At 39.9% G+C, this 22,936-nt stretch overlaps 1 protein-coding gene and 1 long non-coding RNA gene across 2 annotated transcripts in view; one reads left to right on the top strand and one right to left on the bottom strand.

Moving 5' to 3' along the window:
• Window positions 1-22,936, top strand: part of LOC143182555 (uncharacterized) — a 124,832-nt gene that overhangs the window by 38,340 nt on the left and 63,556 nt on the right. The gene's annotated exons all lie outside the window — the stretch shown is intronic.
• LOC143182559 (uncharacterized) lies at window positions 242-1,859 on the bottom strand. Its single transcript, XR_013002474.1, has 2 exons — window positions 1,734-1,859; window positions 242-591 (listed from the first exon to the last, which is right to left on the bottom strand). It is a non-coding gene; the product is annotated as an uncharacterized LOC143182559 (long non-coding RNA).

Raw genomic sequence — 22,936 nt, 5'->3', positions numbered from 1 at the left:
CACGTGTGCTTTGCACCCTAATAATTCAAGATTTGAGTTTCAGGAAATGTTTCAGAAAATAGTACATTCTCTAAAAAATTTAGAATTCTTTTCAGAGAAATTTTAAAAAATCGTGTTGCAATGTATAAAAAAATTTACTCAACAGAATTCTATTTTTTAAATAACTTTCTTAACGAGTATCTTATTCGTTATGATTAAAAAAATATTAGTTACAAGCTTCCTCAGCATAAAAGAAAATTCATCGAAGAAAAAAATCATGGCAAAAATATTCTCCCATAATTTTTCATTTTTTCTTCGCCTGAGGCTGCTCCAATTTCTAGAATCACCCTGGATCACTCGTTATGAGATTCTATTCCGTGAATATTCCCATTATACGCGACACAACGCAACGTCGTCCTTTCTTTCGATTCGGTGAGCCGAGAAGAATCATAGGTCCGAAAAAGTGCAGCGTGCCGTGATGCATACTCCGATGCAGACGAGTGCAACCCCGAATAACCGCATTCCGTGGCGATCTGTGCTGTTGCATTCCTTGCGTTAGCGCATTGTCGATGATACTTCGTAACGGGGCTCGTGTTGTTCCGGCAGCATAATCTACTATTGTACGAGCAACAAGACAGACCTTTTATCCTGTTAAAGCGTTTCCTTTACGCGATCATAAGTCGCCCTCGTTGTCTTCGAGAACGAGGAACGTTGACGCAAGATGCATTGTTGCACGTTGCACTGTAAATAATTGCCTTTTGACAGTCGTGGGAGACTACCTGTACGATGCACTCGGGAAATTTTCTTGATAAAATCATTTGTGTTGATTAAATTGTTTATAATAGTGTAAATTAATTTGATCGATTGTGTATGGGAGCATAGGACCTACTGGTTTAGTAAAATTTTGACTTCTTTATTTTTGTGTGTGTGCTCTTTTTATTAAGATAGCGAAGCTTTACGGCACTTAGAGAGTCACTGCACTTATTACCATTAAATTTAACAAGCCAATAATTTAGAGAAGCAGGGACACAAGAAAACAGAATCATTAGAAGATACTTTAGTTTAAGTGCTCTTGCAGAGATAAATTTGGCTGAAGTTCGTCGGTGTAGTTGGCATTTTATGGAGGACGTCAGATGGAGATGACAAAATCAAATAGGAACATTCTAATTTGAGGAGCTATTTCATTAACAAACTAGATGAGAGGTTTCGATTAAATTAAAGTATGGAATTAACATCGTTAACGTTATTACTGAGTACAATTAAAACAGTGTGCCTCTCTCTATTAATTTCGAGCTGCAGGTAGTCACTTTAGTATATTTCAGTGGCTGGAATTTTCGCAATAGAATACTAAGGCGGAATAGAATAATTCTCGAAACTGCAAATAAAAAATTCCTCCTCGCTGATTATTCAAAATATTTAAATTTCAATTTTCAAAATTCGTTTTCGCTAACAAGTACCTCTCGCATACCGATTGCCACATTTTTCCAGAGATTCTTGAATAATCCAATTATTCCAGCCACCCAGTTATCGTATCACACGGTCAAGCGATTGATCAAAACTTTTCGATTGAATTTCAAATCTAGACCACTCCCACGCAAACTCAGCCACGCAGATTGATCTCCAGGAGCCCGCTGGTACAGACGAGCCAGCGTTAATAAACTGACACGGAATAAGCAGCTACTCTGCATTAACATACAGATAGTTTCCCTGGCGATTATTTTTCGTGTCTGTGCCTGAAAACTGAATCTACTAACCGCGAAACTGGATCCCATCCGATCGCGTGGCACGATGCTACCAGTGGCTTGATTTACCAAGCGAAAATACGCACGAGCCACGGCACGGATCTCGAACTTTTATCCCATGCCCAAGCAGAGTAACTTTAAGACGCTTTAAACTTTGATCGTGAGAACTCGAGAACGACATTACCTCGAGACGGCGCGCGAATCGACTTTTAATTTCTGCCACGTCCTCCTTTTTTCTCCTCCTTTTTTCTGTTCCTTCCCGCCCCGGATTACTCGACTGGGAAATTTCTTCAACGTGATGCATGTTGACAGGTGGAACCCCCTTCGACTGGGATCTCACGTAATCGTTGCCTTGAAATCATGCTCCTACCAGTCGCGAATACGAATGAAACTGGCGGTTCAGATTCGATTCACGCGCAGACAGGAAAATCGAGACGCTGTTTTATTACCAAAAACGTTTCGACGTAACGCGTTACGTAGGATTTTCAAAATTTACGAGGGGTATACAGTTGTCGAATTTTATTGCAGTTTTTCCTTGTTCGTGGACGTAACTAGAAAAGAGGTTTTAAGGTTGTTGAATATGGTAATAAACATTTGATTGGGAGGAAAGGCCTTGTAGAGTGTGTAGGGTTATTAGATTCAATATCTTTTAGTATCCTTTTTTGTTCTTTATTTTTTATTCACTTTCTTTATTGAATTTTCTCGTACCATTTCTCAAGAAATGATTATAAAAAGAAATGAAAAAATAAGTAACATTTGTGTTTCCATAGTACAAATAATTTCCGATTTTTGTTACAGGACAATCTACATATTTTAAATATAAGTCTCCTAAATAGATACATAGATAAATGTAGCACTGCAGCTTATTACAGCTTCAGCAGAATTCGAGAAGCCATTTTAACACTCCTCCATTAAGAAAATCCAAGTCACAAGAGCGTGCTTACACCCTTGGCCTGTTTCGAACTTGACCCACATTCCTAAACACTTTTATCCTAAAACAAATATGTACAGTGGGTCACGAACGTTTGCGAACAGCGCTGTGCGTTATCAGATTTTCTTCAGATTTCGTCACTAATCCCCTGCCTACTTTTCATCGTATTTTACTTGCGAATATTTCATAAATCATTCTTAACTGTAAAAACCGATCTTACGAAGTGGATTATAAAAATTCCAAGAATTATCGAGTTATAAAAATTCTGAACATTTTTAAGAGTGTTGCTGGATTAGCTGGATAGCACAAGAAGCATTTCAGAAAAATGTGCAGAAGAATAAAGTCGATGTACATACTTGAAGCTACAGCCTCCAGCGTTTCCTTAGCGCGTGGTTTTATATGAAACATAATCTTATGCTTTCTGTTTAAATTCAAACACGAAAGATACGCAGGTACAAGATTCATCTCCTGTTACATGGAACAGGAGGATATTTTTCACGGAAATGTATGTAACACGGATGCTTTTGGTCCAAGGAAGATGAACGAGTTTTATAATCAAGAAATTGTAGAGGAAGTGTTGCTGGTTATGTTGACAAGCGCGTACATTTATTATTTCCACCATGCTGCACTTTTCTCAGTTTCAAACAGTCATCCCCCACAGTTAGTATGCAGACAATTTTTGGTAGCTATCCGTGAATTCAATTAGAAATAAGTTCATTAATCCTGCCTTTTCAACTCGAAAATTTGACAGCGATATGTACAGTGCAGGGAGTGGGGTCATTTGTTAATTGAACACGTCCAAAATCATATACGTACACACGTGTAACTATAACAGGTTCATTAGGGCGACCTAAACGAGAACGTCACTCATATGAGTTTACACGGACGCACAGGGACGAGGAAGATGGTGCACGTGCAAAATTTAATTATAAATGGTGGCCACTTGAGCCAGCACCCTGCCCATACATCGAACCAGAAATTCTGATTAATAAGGGAGCAATCAAGCGTAGAGATCAGTCTTTAGAAGTCAGTCACAGTCTGATTCTTCCAGATCGTCAGTTATTGGAAGAATGACCCGTGAATTTTTCCTGAATATTGTAAAATTGTAGCGTTTGTACGTGTATAGATTGACAGCGTAGCTGTTTCATAGATCGAGTTCGGAGAAGCCAAAAAGCAATTTACTCTGTTTTGAAAAAACTCGATAATGGAAGGGTCTAAAGATTTCCAATCTCTGAGTGCTGAAAATTGAAATAACTTTTACCAAAGTACGTAACATGCTTTCATGTTTGAGAACGTTTTACTACTTTTTTATTTACTTGAAGCTTAGTTTTCAGAATTTAGTTTTCGAAAGAATTTGTTTAATTAGAACCTAAGTGAGTACTGAAATCTCTTGGAATATACATATTTAATATTCTGGTTTCCTGCCTGTGGGATTAAATAATTAAGCAACTTTTGTCTAGACTGTGGGCTAGCATTGGGTTTTCACAGATATTTCCTGCAATGCAGAACTGTCCTGATTTCCACAAAAAACTTCTGACGCGTAGAACATCGATATCAGTTATCCATAAGCATTACCAGATTTATAAATGCAATTCACGAGCACGAATACATCACAGACACGTTATAAAGGAACGTTCTATGACCTGCATTCCTCGTCAATACGACTGCAGATACTTTTCGCGATGCATCGTTCTTTGCATTTCTTTGACAAGCTTTTCCAGGTCTCTGAACACCGACGTGCACGAATAGGCCTGGAAACATTGAAATCTTCGGAGCACACATATGCTTATACCGCCTATTGAATAACATTCACCTATCGATGTATCAGAACAGCAGTTTACTTCTGACATACATCATCTCAGTCGTATGAAAATAAGGGTGCAAACACATTACTATCAGGTCACGAGAAATCATGTTACCTATTATAGCAAATTTGTTTCATATTACAGCAAAGTAGGTCTGAAATAAGGGAAAAACTTTGGCCCTCACTTTAGATTTGCTATAGTATGTAACGTGAATTCATGTGACGTGACAGTAATGCATTCACATAAATTACATTGTCAGATGCTGGTCTTAGAAAAATAAAATACAAAGTATCAAGATATCAGATACATAAAGAACAAAATTGCACTTTAGAATTGTAAAAATATATAATCGAGAAAAACATTCTTAAAGTCAAACAGAATCACTTCTGATTACTTCACGAACATGACAAGTGTCCATTTTAATTTTTATTTATATTTTTAGAAAGAAGAAAAGGCTTCAAAAGAATATTTTCATCTAGAAATAAATCTCCAAGAAGACACAGGTCCATAAGATTAAATTAAAGCTGAAAACTTGAAACACCAATATCTCGAAACCAAGAACATGTGACTTAGGTCATTTTGCCAAACAACCTCAGAATTCTGGTCCATATTTCATATCTATAGAATTTAATAGAAACGTCTCATTATTTTCTCACGATCCAAGGAACTTGTATAGATTTGTAGCTCACAACGAATTCAAACAGTCAATCGACATCACAGTTTCGCCGACAAAGGGAGCACGATGAAAGGTGACGATGGGGAAATCTCTCCTCCGCGGAAGAGGGCGAAAGTACATCGGGAAAATACAGCCCTCGACGTGATTCGAACCTTATTATTCGGTCTGGCAAAAAAAAGCTGACGGCAAAGAAAGGCCGAATGAAAAATAGAATCCCACGGTATCCTCGATGTAGCTGTGGGCTTTTCACAGTTTACGTGGCGCGACGCATTAGTAAACGCGACTACTTTGCGCGAACGAGATGCAGGGGAGCATTTTTCCCCTTATCTCTCTTCGAACAGTAAATGCATCCTTCGCTTGTACAAAGTGTACTCGTTCGCCCTCGCTCTCCTTCGGGACTACTTTCTGCTTTGACACTCTTTGTCCAAGAGCCTTTTCGTTCTTTACGTTTGATCAAGGGGTGAGTCCTTTGAAAAGGAACGATCAGAGATCAATTTGAGTCGAGTTCCCAGAGTCTCCAAGATATGTATCTTTAATATTTTTTCGTGTTAAAATGAGTGGTCGATCGAGGGGAAGGAAATTTGAAAGATATTCAACGCTTCAAAGTCGACAGGTATTTTTCTTAAGTAACGTCTTTACTATCAAGTTGTTTTAGAGAACTATGATTCTTCGATGTCAGAAGTGCATCCTACCTTTTTTAAGAATGATCGTATATCTTTGTCGAGACGTGCACATATTTCATGTAGTGTGCAGCTTGCATAGACTCGAGTACTCTCCAAAATGTTAAAAGCTTTTTGAAATATTTCGAAATTTCGACACGAAGGAACAATAAACCAAGAGCATCTGTATATCATAACACGAGAATGTCTAGATTTAAATTCGTGTGATGTAACACTCTTCTACAATTTAGTCAGAATTTCTGAAACATACTACACATCACTTGAAACCAGAACTGACCAGAATTTAACTAACTAAAAATAGTTAGCAAATTAATGAAGTATTCAATTAACGTTCTAAATCCCTCTTGCACGATGCATAACAACCTTCTGCTACCATTTTAGGCAAATAAACATCGACCGAGGGAATCAGTTTCGATTTCGGTTAACAGTTTCCCCGACACGTTTTGTAAATTATTTAACGGTGTATCAATTCCCCGCAACCGTCGGATAATTAACCCCGCGACACGGTCGACCTTTCATTTCGGGCACGCATGAAACTGGGGCGAAAGCACAGCATTCGGAGCGTTGTTTCGGGTGTTATTCGGTGCATACACAGCATACGTGTAAGAGAAATAGGGTGGTACAAAAAGAGGGTTCGTGTGTATCATAAACCGAACGATCGTGGAGCCGCTCATTTATTCAGCATAGGTGCGAGTGGATGTGTAGCAGAGTTAGTGTTGAATTTTTCGAAACCCCTGTAGGGATACGTATGTGGTATGGTCGCGAGAAAAATCGAATAAAGTTCTTGGAAATGGGCGTGAGCACGTAGCACAGCAAAGGGGGGATTACTGAAACAAAAGCTGCTTCCCACGTTTTATTTACGCTGGCAGATCACGATTCCATGCTTTCGGTTTCTTGTTTGGCTGCTCCACTATCTTCGACCGCAATCGCGGAAAATGAAAGTTGTCTGGGGAGTAAAATTTCGAAGGGCCACGGAGAAGGAGGTGAATGAATGAAACGATATCGACTGATAAATCTGAATTATTTATTTAATTCATGGGCAATCTTTCCTAGTTCCTAAAAAGATTTAGTTATTGAAACTAATTATTTGTAACCACTACGTAATAGAAAATACTTCATGCAGGTTGTAGATTGTCTGTATAGTGACGTCAGTGAGCCTACTACGCGACAATGCAAGGTAGATGTTATGATAAAAGCAAGATAAAATAGAAAGAGCAGTGCAGTCATAAGGCTGTTATCGGAGATAACCCTGAATGCAGGATTCATGCAAAATTTAAGACCCAAGGGAAATCTTTTCGTTTCCTTACACGTATGTCAGGAGAAAATTTCGTAACTTGGAATTGAAGAACTGTAACGATAGAAATTTGGAGAATTGTGTAAATCTCTTGTGTAAATCTCTCTAGTCACTCTGGCTGCTTCCAAAACTAAATAATTTCTTAAAATATACTCCCTTTCATAACTAAGAAAAATCTTGTATAAACCCACACTATGGAACATTACAGTGCATTAAGGTCTCCTGACACTATTCAAGACCAAAAACAAAATCCCCAAACAAACGTCACAGTAACATCCCTCAGAGACTCCACCGCGAAGAAGCGCGGAATTAGAACGCTTTTGACAGTCATGGAAGAGTGCATGTTGCAAGAGCAAACAGAAAAAGCCCTCGCGCAGAGTTCTCGCGAAACTTTTGATTGTCGAGAATCATCGACCGCGGTTTCCACGAAAACATTCCCCAACTCTGATCCACGGTGCCGTGTTGTACTCGCCTTTGCAGTCCTTGAGACGCCAGAGGGAAGCGAGATACTGGAATACAAGATCCAGCATGAAAAATAAAGCTGTCTTCTGCGATGGAGGTTACGAGTGTTTCGGTGGAAACGCGCGAAGTCTCGAAAACAAAGGCAGTCTTCCGAGAAATCAACGATCCCCTCGAAAGGAGCAACGCCAAGGGTCGATGTCTAATTAACTGGTCAGGGTTGGAAGCTCGGAAACGGGATAGGAAGCGGGTCGAACTCGCGTTTGTCCTGGTTAAATCGTCGGTGAAGAACGGTGAAGAGCGGCGAAGAATGAATCCCGCACGAGGAATATTCTTTATCGTCAAAAGCTCGACAAGCACAAAAGATCCCCTCCTCGTGTGCCCCCGTGCTCCCCTTGCCTGACCCTTCTAAGCCCACTGTTTGATGACTACGTCGGGAAACAATGTACCGTCGTTCCTTGGCGGGGCACAATGCGAAGGAGTCGTTGGGTGCTTGTGTCGCCGAAAAATGGACCATCCCCCGCATTAAGGGATTATTATTTTCGATGCACTCCTTTGTCGTCGGTCGTGGGGGCGAGAGAACCGCGCGATATCCGCAGTGCGTATGCAGCATGCTCATGACCCGTTTCGAAGAAGCTTTGAATATCCGTTGGGATATAACGAGAGGAACCATTGTTTCGATGGCTCCCCTTGGGGCAGCTGGTTACTTTTCCAGCGCGATAAAACAACGAGGGAACGTAATAAGGGGCTGCTTGGCTGCTACACCCCCGCTGTTGTTTACGTGATCGGTTTTCATCGTTCAGTGGTGGAGCACTATAGCGGTGGGAATTCATATTTTTCCTTATATTTATTTATAGGATTTAGTGATTCCTTTCTGACCTCGGCTTCCCTTTTGCGAGGAAGCAAGGAAAAGTATTGGTATGAATTGGATCATTTCTTTGGGTGTTGGGTTCAATATTTGATAACCATTTTGAAGAATAATATTGTTGTTCTATTTAGCAGCTAAAAGACCAGTAAAAGATTTGAGTATCTGAATGTTGAAGGATTTGAAAATTTGAAGATTTATAGATTTGAAGATTTTGAAATTTAAAATGCTTGAGAATTTAAAAATTTGAAGATTTAAACATTTAAAGGCTTGAAAATTTAAAGATTTAAGGATTTGAATACTTGAAGGTTTGAAAATTTAAAAATTTGAATATTTAAGAATTTGAAGTTTCAAGCATTTGAATATTTGAAGATTCGAGAATTTGAAAATTTAAATGTTCAACAGTTTCTAGATTTTATTTATTTCGAATTACCTAGTCTATATTCCCCTAACAGAGAATGTCCCCTAGACGCCAAGTAATCATACCTCTGCCGTTAGTAATAAAATCGAGAAATAGCACCAGATATTACAAGGACTTAAAGGAGCAGAAATGGAGCAATGGTAATAGGGAGCTCACAAAAAGACACGAGTCATTAAAACTTTCTATGCATTTCAGCATGGCAACGATCCACGCTGCCCTTAAGTGTAATAAGTGTCCACGGGGTAACGACACGCAAGAAAGACCAGGTTTCGAATTACGAGAGGCACAATTAAAAGTTTTTAGTATCGGTGCGCCTGATCACAGCAGCATCGTTGCAAAAACTGGTCCCTTATCGTTCTTCCGGGATTTTGTTGATACCAGTCAGCCAAGGAAAGCGCCTCTCGTACGAGTCTTTCTCGGACGTTTCGATGGAATCCTTCTCTCACGGGTGCTCGATACGGCGTTCAGGGGGTCTCGAGAAACAAGACAGCCTCTGTACTCGTTCCAATTGGTCCACTAATGGCATGTGTAACTCGGTGAAACACGTATTCGTCTTCTTTGGTATCTGGAGCAAACGGATGGAGGCGTGCACGTGTGCACCAACTTCCACGTTTGTTGCTTGGAACCCGCGACATCGTGGCCACTTGCACAGCCAGTCGTAAATACTTTTGTGGGAACTGTGTGCTTGTTAAACTACTTGTGTGCTCCTTTCCGTGCTACGTGAGGATGATCTAGAAAGCTGAGAGGGTATTTGAAGAATCTAAGGGGGAGTGGAAAGTGACTGTCAATTAACGTAGATTCAGGTTATTTAATTAAACCTGCTAGAGATTAAGATTAATTCGCTTCAGCGTTTAATCGGTTCTTGATGCATACCTACTTCGTGAAAGCAGAGGTGAATATATTTTGCTTCTTCAAAGGCGTTAGGTTTCCTCATTCCTCATATGGGAAAGTAGAACAAATTTTGGAAAATCGAATCGCTTGAATATTTCAAGATTTAAACCTTTCAATATTTAAATCATATCACACCTCGAATTTTGGTAAACGAATAGGATATTCAGGATATTCCTGGCATAATATTTCAAGGACTCCAGTGCATTTTTGAATTCCAATTAATAGATCAGACGTGTACGGGAAATTTTCGAAAGTGCCGTTAACATTTCGCGTACACGTTAACACTCGAAATTAATTTGCTCAGCCATTAGTCATCGCCTCCGCCTTCTTCGGGCTTCGCCATAAATCACAGCATGAACGGACTGTCATCGTTTTCGTTCCAGTTCCTTCGCTGAAGGCCGTGTACGTAGCAAGGCAAAACGCGCATTCATCTCTGTGCAAAGTGCAAACACAGGAGCGTGTAGATCACTCGCCACCCCCGGCGTTGACGTCCTTCGTGGCACTCTGTATAGTAATACGAGAAATCGATGATCGTTTCAAGGAGATCATCACGTATGAGTCGTTTCTAAAGAACGTGACTCTTTTTAAAGTGCTACTTTGGATTGTGTCGAAGAACTTTTATTTCGAATTTAGTACGAGAAACTATGATACAAAAAGGTGTTCCATATAAAAGAAATATGCCAAGGAACACTTGAAAATTTGGAGTCTAGACTAGAATATCTCTTTACTAATTTTTCTCTACATAATAGATGAGGTTTTTTATCAATTTCTATGATATAATCAATATAAGAAAACGAAGAGGTGAAAATTTTATTTCAATGGATTCTTTTTAAAAAATTATTTTATAACAATTTTAATAACAGCACAACTATTTTATAACACTTTTTTATTTGAAAATTGGATGTGAGCCTGTCAGAGGAAGGAAAGCTCGATGGAATAAATCGAGGAAGCTTCAAGTAAGATCGTAGTGAATATATCCTGAAATATCCACGATTAGATTATGAGGATTCTAGGCTACGGTCCTCCATAGACAATCATTTCACACGATTATGCGACCACTCGACACGTTCTCTCAAGTGCATTCGTCTCACGATTCTCTGAGGCAGACCTCGGGTGAAATCTGATTAATCAACTTTTCTTTTTTGATTTCGTTCTTCCGAGATCTCCTTCGACCCAGAAGCTCGCCGCTCGTGATTCCTTGAGATCACTAACCAATCGATTCGCTGAGATCTATCGATCTCTCTTTGGTGCCTATAATAATAACGAGGATATCGTGATAACTTCGAAGTCAACGAGGTCGTGCAGACATCTAGGATTTGATAGTGGAATGATCAAAGTAGAGAGAAAAGAAAAAGAAACGACAGAGTTATACAAAAATTGTGTATTTATTTTACAGATAAAAATATGAATTTTTTTAAATTGTGTATTTATATGCTAAATTATTTGTGTCTCTGATTTTTCTCTTTTTCTAAGAGCCAAGAAAAGCCATTGTTTCTCTTTAACGTCATCAAGGGATTTCTTGCAATTTTGACATGGACTTATTTCCATGTCAAGCATTATTAAATTTCTATTCCTAACTATAGAATTTCAAGCAAAGGAAAGAATAGGCAGAGACCCTCGAATTTCTCCTGAAAAGCCTCGGGTTCCACAATTGCTGGCCAAGTACTAGTCCACGAACGTAAACTTGGAAGCACACGTATGCTGACATCAGTGCGGTTCCATCGTATCGTTGCAACTGCAACTGGCCTAGCTGAAAGGGATCGGCGATGCAATGAAGGCCACTCGAGAACACGGTTCCGCTCCCGTTTGTGACTCTTGGAGTCCTACTCATAGTCCTTCTCACAGAGAGAAAAGAGCCATTAAACGGCGCGCGTGTACCTTGGGTAGGATAAAATGCACAAACGTGTCAATTAGGCGAGAGCGATGTAATAACGGTTGCTGAAGCTGAGAGATCATCGTTAGGAGGAAATTCACGAGCGTCACGCTGTAGGGCAGAAGTAGCCACCTTGCAATTGCTTTGATATTTAAATGAAAAAGGTGTAACGGAATTTTTTTATCCACTTTTATTTGAATTTTTTTATTCAATCAGCTCTACTGCATAGGTTTTCGCGAAACTTGGTGGAGTTGAGTTACATTTCTGGAGAATTATATTACTCTTTCAAAAAAATATTGAAAAAATTTCATTTTGGAATATTTTAAGGTGAAGGGTGTATTTCAAGGGAGTACATTTAAGGAGATATGGTAATTTTGAAAAATCGTTGCGCTTAACAAGTAATAGCAGTTTTAAAAAGTCCCCAGGCTTGCGCGGGAAAAGTTCCTAAGGTACTTATAAATTCTGATTGCAACCCGTTACACTCATTCTTCCGTCCGCCACTTTAAGGGCAATCTCGTGTGCCCATACTTCTCAGCAGGCTCGACGGTTTAAAGCACCTTGAAATTCGGGAAGTTTTTACAATTTTTCCGAAACATTTTCCATCCTGACATCCAACACGACTCTGTTCGATAAATACTCGATAGAAATTTGTGATGTTTCATTAAAACTTTGTGTATGACTCAGAACATCGAAGATCTTTACGAGCACATAATTTTTCCTGGAGAATTTCTGCTTTTAACGAAACACTTGGTATCTACGTGATTTTATCATGATACTTGAACGAGGATGCTTAGTAGAAAAAATTAAATTCCTCTTTTTAAAGTATTACTTACAAAATGGGCAATCAGCTCGTTTACAAATAAATAATAATAATAATAAAAATCACTGAGATTTTTGGAAAAGTCAGTCGCTTTTTTTTCCATCGTTATCAGTTTTTCTCGAATTTGCAGATTGCATATCCATTTAGGTTCCATGGTACTCGCAGATCTTCTCGATTTATGAGTCGACGTTTCTGCCCATGCAGCATGGCGGCAGTGAAATATGCACATTGAAATGAATCCTCGAAATAATTGAGTCAGGCGGTTGAAATGAAAATTTTACGCTAACAGTGAAAGGCACTTTACTGTTGTACAGACACTTCAGGGGCTGTTCAGTTTCATTGGCTCGATAGACCACTTATTATAGTGGAAAATAACTTTTTATGAGCTATCATCTCTATGGGTTATCGATCAGACATTTGCAGCCACTTTTCAATCGTATTAAAATTATGCCACGTGGCAGAGTTTCTTTTCGCAGTTCTAAGTAATTCAAATTCTCGAATATTTAATTTTCTTCTTTCATATGAAATAATGGAGTGCTAAAGTATGTGCAAGTCTAAGCAACCGGAAGCGTCGCCTTTGACTTAAATCTCGTTCGACTCGGGGAAAATTGACTCGAGTTCCAATTGGCTTGCAGCTAGGGGGTTGCTCCATTCCTTGGAACAGAAGTAGGCGGCTGACGGAAGCGTTCTTGTATTTCACGGGATTGCATTTGAAATGGATCCGACGCTATTCAACCTTCCCCTTCACTTTTTGCTCGATATCGGAGAACGACGAGGTCCCACGTTGAATTTGTCGAGCAGCTATTTGTAGAATAATTTTTATTACCGTAAGGGTGAATTAATTCAGAATTTTTTAAATGGAAATTCGTGCTGGGAAAAAATTTGATAATTTTGTTTTGTAACCACATTTCTACATGCATTCTGAACAAGTTTTGGACATATAAAAATATCTCAATTTTAGTTCAAAGTTCGCGAGGTGCTGCCTAAAATTTTTTATAAATCCTGTGGCAACCAACGTAATTACTTTTAGACGCATATCTGTTTCCTGCTGCACAGTGAAAAACAACTCAATTTTTAAATAAAAGTGTTTGTATCACATTTCTCATATTTTTCACCGCGTATTATTCGTGAAAATGAGTGGGGTATTCTCTGCTGCTTTTATGCAGTACACAAGCTGAATTTATTAATAACTATCTTTATCTCCTATTTTTGGTCCTGTCGTATGTCAAAAAAATAATATTTCAATTTACGATACGTACTTTATCGTTTCAATAGGATTTTTTTTACGACAAGCGCATTCTTCCTCGTTCATAACAAAGAGAAATGCAGAAATGAATATATCAGTGAAAAGAGTCAATTTTGCGTATTTCTTTTTACTAATTATAAATGAAAAAAAAATTGAATACATCTTGTAACAGTAATATATTTTCAACAAATTCTTGACAACCTGCAATCTGAAGCAGATAAGCGTAGACACTCGAAACCGCGAGACCTCTACGTTGCTACGTAACCAGAATATCCAAACAAATGTTATCGATTGCAAGTAGTGCTCGCTGGAACGTGTATGAATCAGACGTGCAGTAGCCATTCATTGATCAAACAATGAACACGATACAATCGAGTACATGACGTGAAAACAACATAAACTTTACCTATATACGGTTCTCACAAAACGTGGAATTTCTCGATGTACATTATATTGTCCAAATCATTCAACAGAAACAATTACACCTCCATCACTTAACAATACAAAAGAAGAAAAGAATTAACTACCATACTAAATCAATACATATAAAAATGCTGCGTTAAATAGGAACATTCAAAGAATAAATTTCTGTTGTTCTGGCTTTTTTATTTCATTAAAGCAAATATTTTATACATACACAGTACCGCTCATAAATGTTCGAATGATTTCAGAAGTTTGAAAAATTACAGATTTATCGGTAGCAACCAATATTTATTGCTTAATCTAGCCATTAATTACTGCATAAAATTGCAATTACTGTAATTATTATATCCTCAATTTTAAGATATAATAAAAATACAAAACAAATGTAAAGAGTATACATCAGTTACTACAAAGAAACCTCTATTTTTCCCAACATGTGACACAGTTCGAATACTTATGCGTGGTACTGTATGTCTCAGCACAGTTTTAATGCATACTGCCTCTAAACAGCAACACTAACATAAAAAGACGTCAAACTAAAACAAAATTTCCCCCATTTATCTAATCAACCAAAAACAAGTCTATTCGCTGATCCATGAATCTGCTCAAGCAACCAAGTCCAGTCTACCCCATCATAGTATCCAACCCTCCTCTGATCCCAGCAAACCACCTCATTCTATTTACCCCACGAGGCTGTGGAACGCCAGGGCGTGTGTCGACACGGGTTCAGGGTGCAAAATTCGCTGGACAGTTTAAAGGGATCGAATATTTCAATGTCGTTGCGCGGTCAGGTATCTCGCGCGAGTCAACGCTGAGGGTTCCACTCGTTGCCGCAATTACGCCGTTCCTGAGCAACCATCCATATATCCGTACATTGTGTCTATCCAGCTGGCATCGAGGCCCATCTGTTTCTGGATCGACGATTCGAACAATTGCTCCTGCTCTGGGCTATTTCATACGTGGCCACAGCGCGATTCGGTGTCCATCGAGGATCCTGGCTCCCGTCGACGCGCCTTTCCAATTACCCAGAAGATATTAAAAAACGATAGCGCGAAAATGGCCGCGGTCGAGGTGGCCAAGGCTCGTGGAAAAATCCTGCGGGGAAGGGGAACGTGCTGCCTGCTGGATGCAGCGAATTTTATTGGAAGCGTTTCGCTGGGAGGATTCCCGTGGACAGGGATGTGTAGGGTAGATAGATGTGGAATGATAGCAGTGAGACAGTGAAAGAAAGTAATGGACGTTAGACAACAGTACAGTGAATGGGCGCAGTAGGACTGGGAGGAAATGTGGTGAAAAGAGGGCGAGGAGGAAGACACCTGACTCAGGTCGGATGAAATGTAATGAAGAAATGTTATGAGGGAGATATAATGGAAAGGATATGGTGGTGAAAGTGCAGCGAGATGGGGAAGAAACATGGTGGTAGAGGAATACAAAAAGATGGGAGGCAGAGGATGGAAGAAATAGACCACGTAGGACTTAAGGAGCAAACGCGGTGAGATGTACTGAAGATACACAGATCCAACAGAGAGATGGGTAATGAAAGACAGCGAGAAGAAAAAATTGAGGGAAATGGAGTCTGTAGAAGAAAATAAAGCGAGAATTGAAAATTTAATTAAAAGAACACAGTGGGAAAGCAATCGTAAAGAGAACACTAGGAAAATACAAAGACGGAATAACACTGGAATAAACATTAGAAAGAGGAATTGACATTACGCTTTCATCACCTCTTGCGCTAATTAATCATTCAGCAAAGTCAGGGCGAATTTCTTTCTGAAATTCTTTCCTCGTCTCGAATTTTTTGCGTTATCCTCATTTTATTCGCAGCATTTTATTTTCTGCCTGTAAAGAGTAGCCCCGCGGTGATTCGCCTACTCATACACATGCTAAATAAAATTGTACCGACGCTACCAGAAGAGGACCGTGGCAAAAAAATTCCTGACGGTTTCCCTCCGTCTCAATTTTTCGTTTGCACACGGTACTTAATTACCGTGGAGGATTTATCACGTTGAAGCGTGTTTTGCAACGTGCAGGCCGAAGTGAAAGAGAGCCTGGCCGTAGGATAAGCTTTGGCTGAATAATTGCTGGGTGTCGCTGAAGCTCCTGTAGCCCCTTTTCTTTCGACATTCTTTTCATCCTCCCAAGGTAGAGGCCCCGAGCCGAATATTTCAAACGTCAGGAAATTTTTAAATTATTCTTGATACCCCTGGAATTTGCTCATCGTCAATTGTAACTGTCTTCGAGGCAGGTTTGCTTTCACGTTAGGATTTAAAAAGAAAGCGAGTCCTGGATATTATCGCCAAATGAGGGTCTGTGTTTTTTGAAGCAAAAACTTGGAAATTTTCCTCGCGATTATTATTTATATTAAATTCCTCTTTGAAATTACAATTGAGCACTTTAGAAAGTTAGAATGTTAATGAAGCAGCGATCTAATGAAAGAAAAATTAAATATTGGTAGGATAGAAAATATTGTTGGAGTGTCTACGAAAAAATTGTGATGAAGCAATCGTGCTCGATAGTCTGAGCAGCTAAGGCGTTTACTAATAATGAACAATACATCAAGTACGAATAGACAGTTTCTGTCTGTACCTCGCTATCATCCATCTATTGATTGATGTTGACACGGAGTGGTATATCATTTACCATGACACTGCACGCAACATGGGAAGCATAACCTGATTTAGATCGATGCTTCAGAAGTAACTTCGAGTGGAACGTCGATAAACAAATATCTCACTTTATTACGTGCGAAACTTTACTGTGCCCAGCTGTGTGGAGCAAGAATGAAAAGGCAAACATTTTCGCTAGCACGGTGTACAAACACGTTCGCGCAAGTAATTAAATTTCGCAATTTTCTCAGCTTACTTCGTGAAGCAATAGAACAATAAAGGGAAGAAAACTATCACACACTGAAGCTCAATTCTCAAGAGTAAACTTGAGAACTTCGTACTGTATCCTCGTAGCTTCGCGTGTTATATTTTTTAAAAGTAACATCGTTCGATTTACCTCGAGAGTCCTGCAATGCTACTCTCACTGCAGCCACTCCTCTCTGTGCCAAAATTTTGCTACCATCTGTAAATAAAAAATCAATATCTAGGACCTGCTATATATAGACAATTTCATCTTGCAGTAGGAAAATTCTGGAGCTGATGCAAGGTTCTCGATCATCCCTGAGCCACCGTCCTGTCGCAGCCTCGCATCAGCTCGACGTGTCGTTTTTCGGTGGCGATCGGTCGCATTCCCAGCTACCAAAAAGCCACCGATGCGATGGAGAATGCGCTTCTTAGGACCGCGAGTTATTTTAAGAGAACTGGTTTGGTAGCTGCGCTATATTTACTTTTCTCCGGCACGCCAAAGTCATTGACAGCGTCCTCTTGCTTGGACCTCACCTTCCTCGTCCTTCGAGACACGATCAAGATCATTTGGAGCCATCACTCGATTCCTTTGGTTCAGAGACACGTCTCGTCCCATGTCAATGCGCCGCGCTTCCTTCAGCGAGGCGAGCTTCGAGGACCCTCGAGGTGTCCTCGATTGTGCTAATCTGAGAGAGCCTCGGGAAAGCACTGTGAACGATCGTGTCGAGCATCGACAGTGTCGAGGCTTTGCTGATTTGATGTATGGTTGAGGATGACTTGGGATGACGATTTGTTAGGGTAGGTGGATGGGAGGGGTGGTGAGAGGAGGATAGAAAAATGGATGGAAGACAAATGCTTGGGATACTGTCTTGAGATAGATGAGGGTTGAGAGGATCGAATGTGGAGCAAGAAAAGTTTTAGTACAGAGGGTGTTTCAAAGGTATGGGTTTACAGGGAACCAGGCTTAGCATCAAAGGATTGCATAAATACGGAACGAGTGACTTTAAGCCCGATTCTTGTCATTCCTGTGTGAAACCTTTTATGCGGTGGATGCTTGGAGCTGGGTATTATTACATCAACTAAACACAGATCGATGTGTTTTAAGTCTGTGCCTTGGTATTCTGCTTTTACTTGACTGGTAATTTACTTGGGACTTCTATTTATTTTACTCTTTTTGATCTTTTATTGAAGTTATTGTCTTTTTTGGAAAGTTTAAGAATATTAAACTGGGAAATTTAAAAAATACTTTCAATTATTATAGAAATAGAAATATGTGAATTGTATTGCAGTCGGTTCTACCACTTGTTATAAATTGCATTACGACAATTGAAAGCCCTACTTTCTCGTCTATTTATTTCCTGAGTCCAATTTGAGGAAGTAAAACGAGCATTTCAAGAATCAACGTTAATTTTATCTAAACAGACTCGCTTACCAAGGGGTACTTTGGATTCCAGGTCAACAGTATAAAACTGTCTTTGTTATTTTCGTAAACGTTTATTCTGGCTTTCCTAGGTATTTTTAGCTATGACACTTCCAACGACAATGCATTACGACTTTCACAGCTTACACGTTCGAAATCTGCTTGCGCTAACTTTCTGTGAAACAATCACCTATGCTACCACCAACATAGAATGAAACATATCGTCCCAAAATGAGAAAATTCAATTTTAAAATATCTTTCAGGCTATCTAGTCGCAAACATATATCCCAAAAAATATCTCCATCACCATAAATGCATCCCCAGGATCTGATCGATAACACTGATTGGACCGAACCCAGGATTGCTTCTACTTGCGTCTCAGTCCATGCAGATTGGCGATGCATTCGTGGCTCGGTAGTCGTAGACAGAACCTGACGAACTTTCTAGCTAAAATTCTTATCGATCATTCCCAACCTATTTCTGCTCGCCGTGTCACCATTCCCTTCGCCGTGCGCGTGAGTCACTCGCCTCTACGCGTATTTACTTGTCATATTAGACTCGGCTTCGTTTCGCAGTTTAACCTGTCAGCACGAGGCTTCCCTCGAGATTTCCCCGATTAGTTTGCATAGTTCGCCGATGTGTGTCACGTAACTTGGAAGATTTAACTACTCGGATAGATCGAGGCAAATGAACGCTGAGAGCAAATGCAATCACCTCACCAAACGGTGGAACCCTAATCAATCTTCTAATTAACGAGTACCTACACTTGTGAACACGACTCGCGGGTGGATCGCGAGGCGCTTATCAACCTGTAAAACGCTCACAGGACTTTCAGATATTTATCGATTTTCTGGAGCGAGACGCTCAGCGATTCAGAGGTCTTTAACGTGGCTTGAAACTTTCGTTGGAATAAAGTAGCTAGTTTCATCGAGAGATTCTAGTAGCCGTTTCGACGGAGGAATGTTTCGTTCTGTATTCGTTTACTCGAATCATCGGCGTTGAATTGCTGAAGATAGGCTGTGGTTCGTGTCTGATGGATGGTCCAGGTGAAAATCCAGCGAATCGTTGTCTGATGGATGGTCCAGGTGAAAATCCAGCGAATCGTTACCTTTCTCCGTTAATCAGTCTCATTACTGGCGTCGAGAACGAAACCATTATTGATGCAACGCTCTTAGAGTCCCTCGTAGGCCTCCAGGCACGTCCTGACGCCACACACGGCATAATAATTTATGTATCAGGTTCGCGATGATCTAGTTTCGCCATCACTCTTCCCTTCACGTTCACCACGATCTTTTTTCTTCTCGCCTTGACGCATTCTGAACGACGCGACGTTTAGCGAGCAGCCCCCGTACTTGACACCACGACGTTGTTTATGATGTTATGAAGTTGTCGTGGCTGTGGATGAATAATGGTCGATTTTTCTAGATAGCTCGGTTATTCATGCTGTCTTTGAATATGGTGGAGGGTCACAGATTTTCTGGTTGCAGGGATTGGGGCAGATTTAGATAGGACATGGTTGTAGATTTAATTCAGGAATTGCAGAAATGCGTGTGAGTTAGGGAAATTTAGAAAAGCTTACCTAATAGAAGTATATTAAAAAACTGATATTTAGGGAAAATTAGTGTTTCTATACACGTATGATCAGTCAAGGTTTTTTATCAGCATGATCAGACATACCCATTTAATTACTTCACTCTGGATACCGTTTCGCTAATCCCCAGACGCACAACATGGCCATAAATCGTGCACCAGGACTTTGGTGTTCATCCTCTGTATCGGGCCACATTCTTCGAGTTACAGGAAGAGAGTAATTCACCGACATCAAACGAGGAAACCCCGAAGCGAGACGACATCCTGGGATCACGATTAAAGTGCATTAAACTAAGGATCCACGAGCCACGAAACTCCCCCTTAATGTGTCGTTATAACGTCTGGGTAATCGAAAGGAGTATTTCACAGAACGTCTTGGTCGAAGGGTGGAACGTATCGTTTAATTATCGGGAATCGACTCTGTTGCTGGAATTCCAGAACACCTGGAGGAATTCCACAGGACAATACGGATCGAGCGTATTTCTGGGGAGCTCTTCTGAAACGTTTCGCGCCACGCGTGTTGTCATTTACTTCCACGCTGTGTACGTGCACACAGAGGGTGGCTGGATCGTCTGTGTGATGCAGGGACTCCGTAGCAAAGTGTACGCCAAGCGGGGGTGGCAATGCTCGATTACACTGGACACTTGGAGGAAACGTACCCGCGGGAAAGGCTCTTTCGCAGCAGCAAGGAAATTCGGTGGAACGATAACTGTCGAGTATTTTCCGCGACAGCGTTGGAATTTTACGCCCTGCGGGGGTGGAGGACGTTATTTAAATCGTGGAACGTGCTCTAATTGAATAAAAGAAAACTGCGTCTGAAAGGTATTGGACGAAGTGTCTGAGCTTTTTATTCTGGGGATCGTGTTCTTTATTATTATTATTATTATTATGGTAACATTCTGGTTTTACTGATTGCTGCAGTTTGTATGCACTTAGAAGAAATGCACCTTTTGACACTTTGATTGCTGTGTCACTTAAGAATAACTCATTTGTATAATTCTGGGTTATATTAATTTATGTGAGTATGTGGACAAGAATTTTCAGTGGGTGTTGAAAAGTGTAAGAATAATAGGATAATTTTTTGGAATTTCTAATAGAATAGTGGTGTTAAAGGAATCGTATTTTAAGCAGGCATTTACGTATTGAACAAGGGTTTCGCAGCAGTAGCACAGTCTTTTCCAAATACAAAGTACAAAGCTTGAAAGATATACGGCTTTATTATACTAACGTCTACAAGAACTTTCAGCAAAATTTGCTATAATAATAAGTATGTCAACAGCCACGAGAACGCGGAATATTCCGTGCTCCGTCTATTCCATCCAGTTTTAGGGTGACTTCTACAGAATGATTCAAAGCTGTGGTACAATCTTAACTAGCTCGTAATATTAAAAAAAAAATGAATTTTCATGCAGTTGAATTGATAAGCAACTATTAACTGAATGTTTAATTTTCCTGGCAGTTCGTAACGAAATACTAAATCTTAAAAAAAATATTTTATGCAAAAGAAATCTCTTGATGGATTAACTTTATCTAGCTACATTTATGTTCAATTTAAATCCTACTTATATTTCTTTTACAAAATGGAATACCTCACGAGCCACTTAATAATAATAAAAATAATTTATTACTCGGTCGAGACTCAGCGATAAAACCCACCATTATTAAATCTAATCTTAAACTTGTACCTCTCGTTCTGAATCAGCCTGTGCAGACTCATGCATCCAGTTATCATCTCGCTCCTCTCTCGTGTCTAGCCTCTCGTCTCTTCAGCCATCCAGTAACTCCTTCCACGCGCATAAATAAAATAAGAACCCTCCGCGACACTTAGGGAGCCCTAACCATACGAGTTACGTACTCGCCAAGGAAAATTGATATGTCACCGACAGCGTTAATAAAGTTAATCGGGGATGCAAAGTAAATTAAGGGAGTCGCTGCTAGGAAGGAAGGCTAGCAGGAATATTGTGACTGTGACAGAGGTCAGCTCGTTTAACGACCTTTCGAGACGAATTTTTCGGGAATCGAAACGAACACGTGGGAAACGAGAATACTTAATATGCAAATGTTAGAATTGCATATATTTTCAGTCGTCAGTCACTCGTTCAGTAAAGACGAATTTCACTTTGGATGTTTCAGCCACCGTGAAAAGTGTAAAAATTGTTTCCATCTGCATTTCATCCAAAGCGAGCATTGAAAGTGAACAGTGAAGGAAGTAAGCCTCGCTCTACTTTTGATGAAACGAATGCATGATTCATCCATAGTGAAGCTACAGTAATAAATGTAAACCTGTTATTTCTTATGTTAAATAACTTTTCATTTTCACTGTGGCTGAATCACAGAGTGAAAAGTCTGAACGTTCACTTTAATCAAACCATGATCAGCCTTCCTCTACGTCAACAGTGGTTGGTTTGCAATCCATTTATTCTTTCTTAAAATTCTCCCCTAAGAAAAAATTTTGTGCTATGAGAATGAGAGAGTGTGCTTACTTATTTGCGTTTGCCTTGGGGTATACATAGACTGATGTTTATGCAAACTTATATTTTTCTTGAGAAACATACGTATGCATGACTTTCAGTATTTTGGGTATCTTTAAATATTACATGCATTGTACACGTTTTGGCATATTTACGTTTCCCAAAAGTGCATAAACATCCACAATTTACTCATAACTGTTACGCTAGTCGAAGGTCGCAGCTATCTTATCCAGTGGAACATGTTGCATGTGAACTCGTGCACGACATTGCACAAAAGCGGGGCAATGAGCCGCTCGAAATTGCAGTACACCGCGATAAACTTGTATGGTCGATGGCAGAGCCACTGATTCGTGCAATCGCCTCACGTTCATCACGTTATTCGAAGCCGATGGCATTATAAACGGCGTCGGCTAATTCAGTCGAGAGATTACTTCCGAGTAGTTTCGAGGAATGAAGAGCTGAGAAGCTGCTGAGCTGCATGCGTGATTTATTTTCGAT

This window comes from Calliopsis andreniformis, chromosome 8, assembly GCF_051401765.1.
Source record: "Calliopsis andreniformis isolate RMS-2024a chromosome 8, iyCalAndr_principal, whole genome shotgun sequence".
Taxonomy (NCBI): Eukaryota; Metazoa; Arthropoda; class Insecta; order Hymenoptera; family Andrenidae; genus Calliopsis; species Calliopsis andreniformis.
The sequence above is the reverse complement of the archived record's forward strand: the minus strand, read 5'-3'. Positions and strand labels throughout refer to the sequence as shown.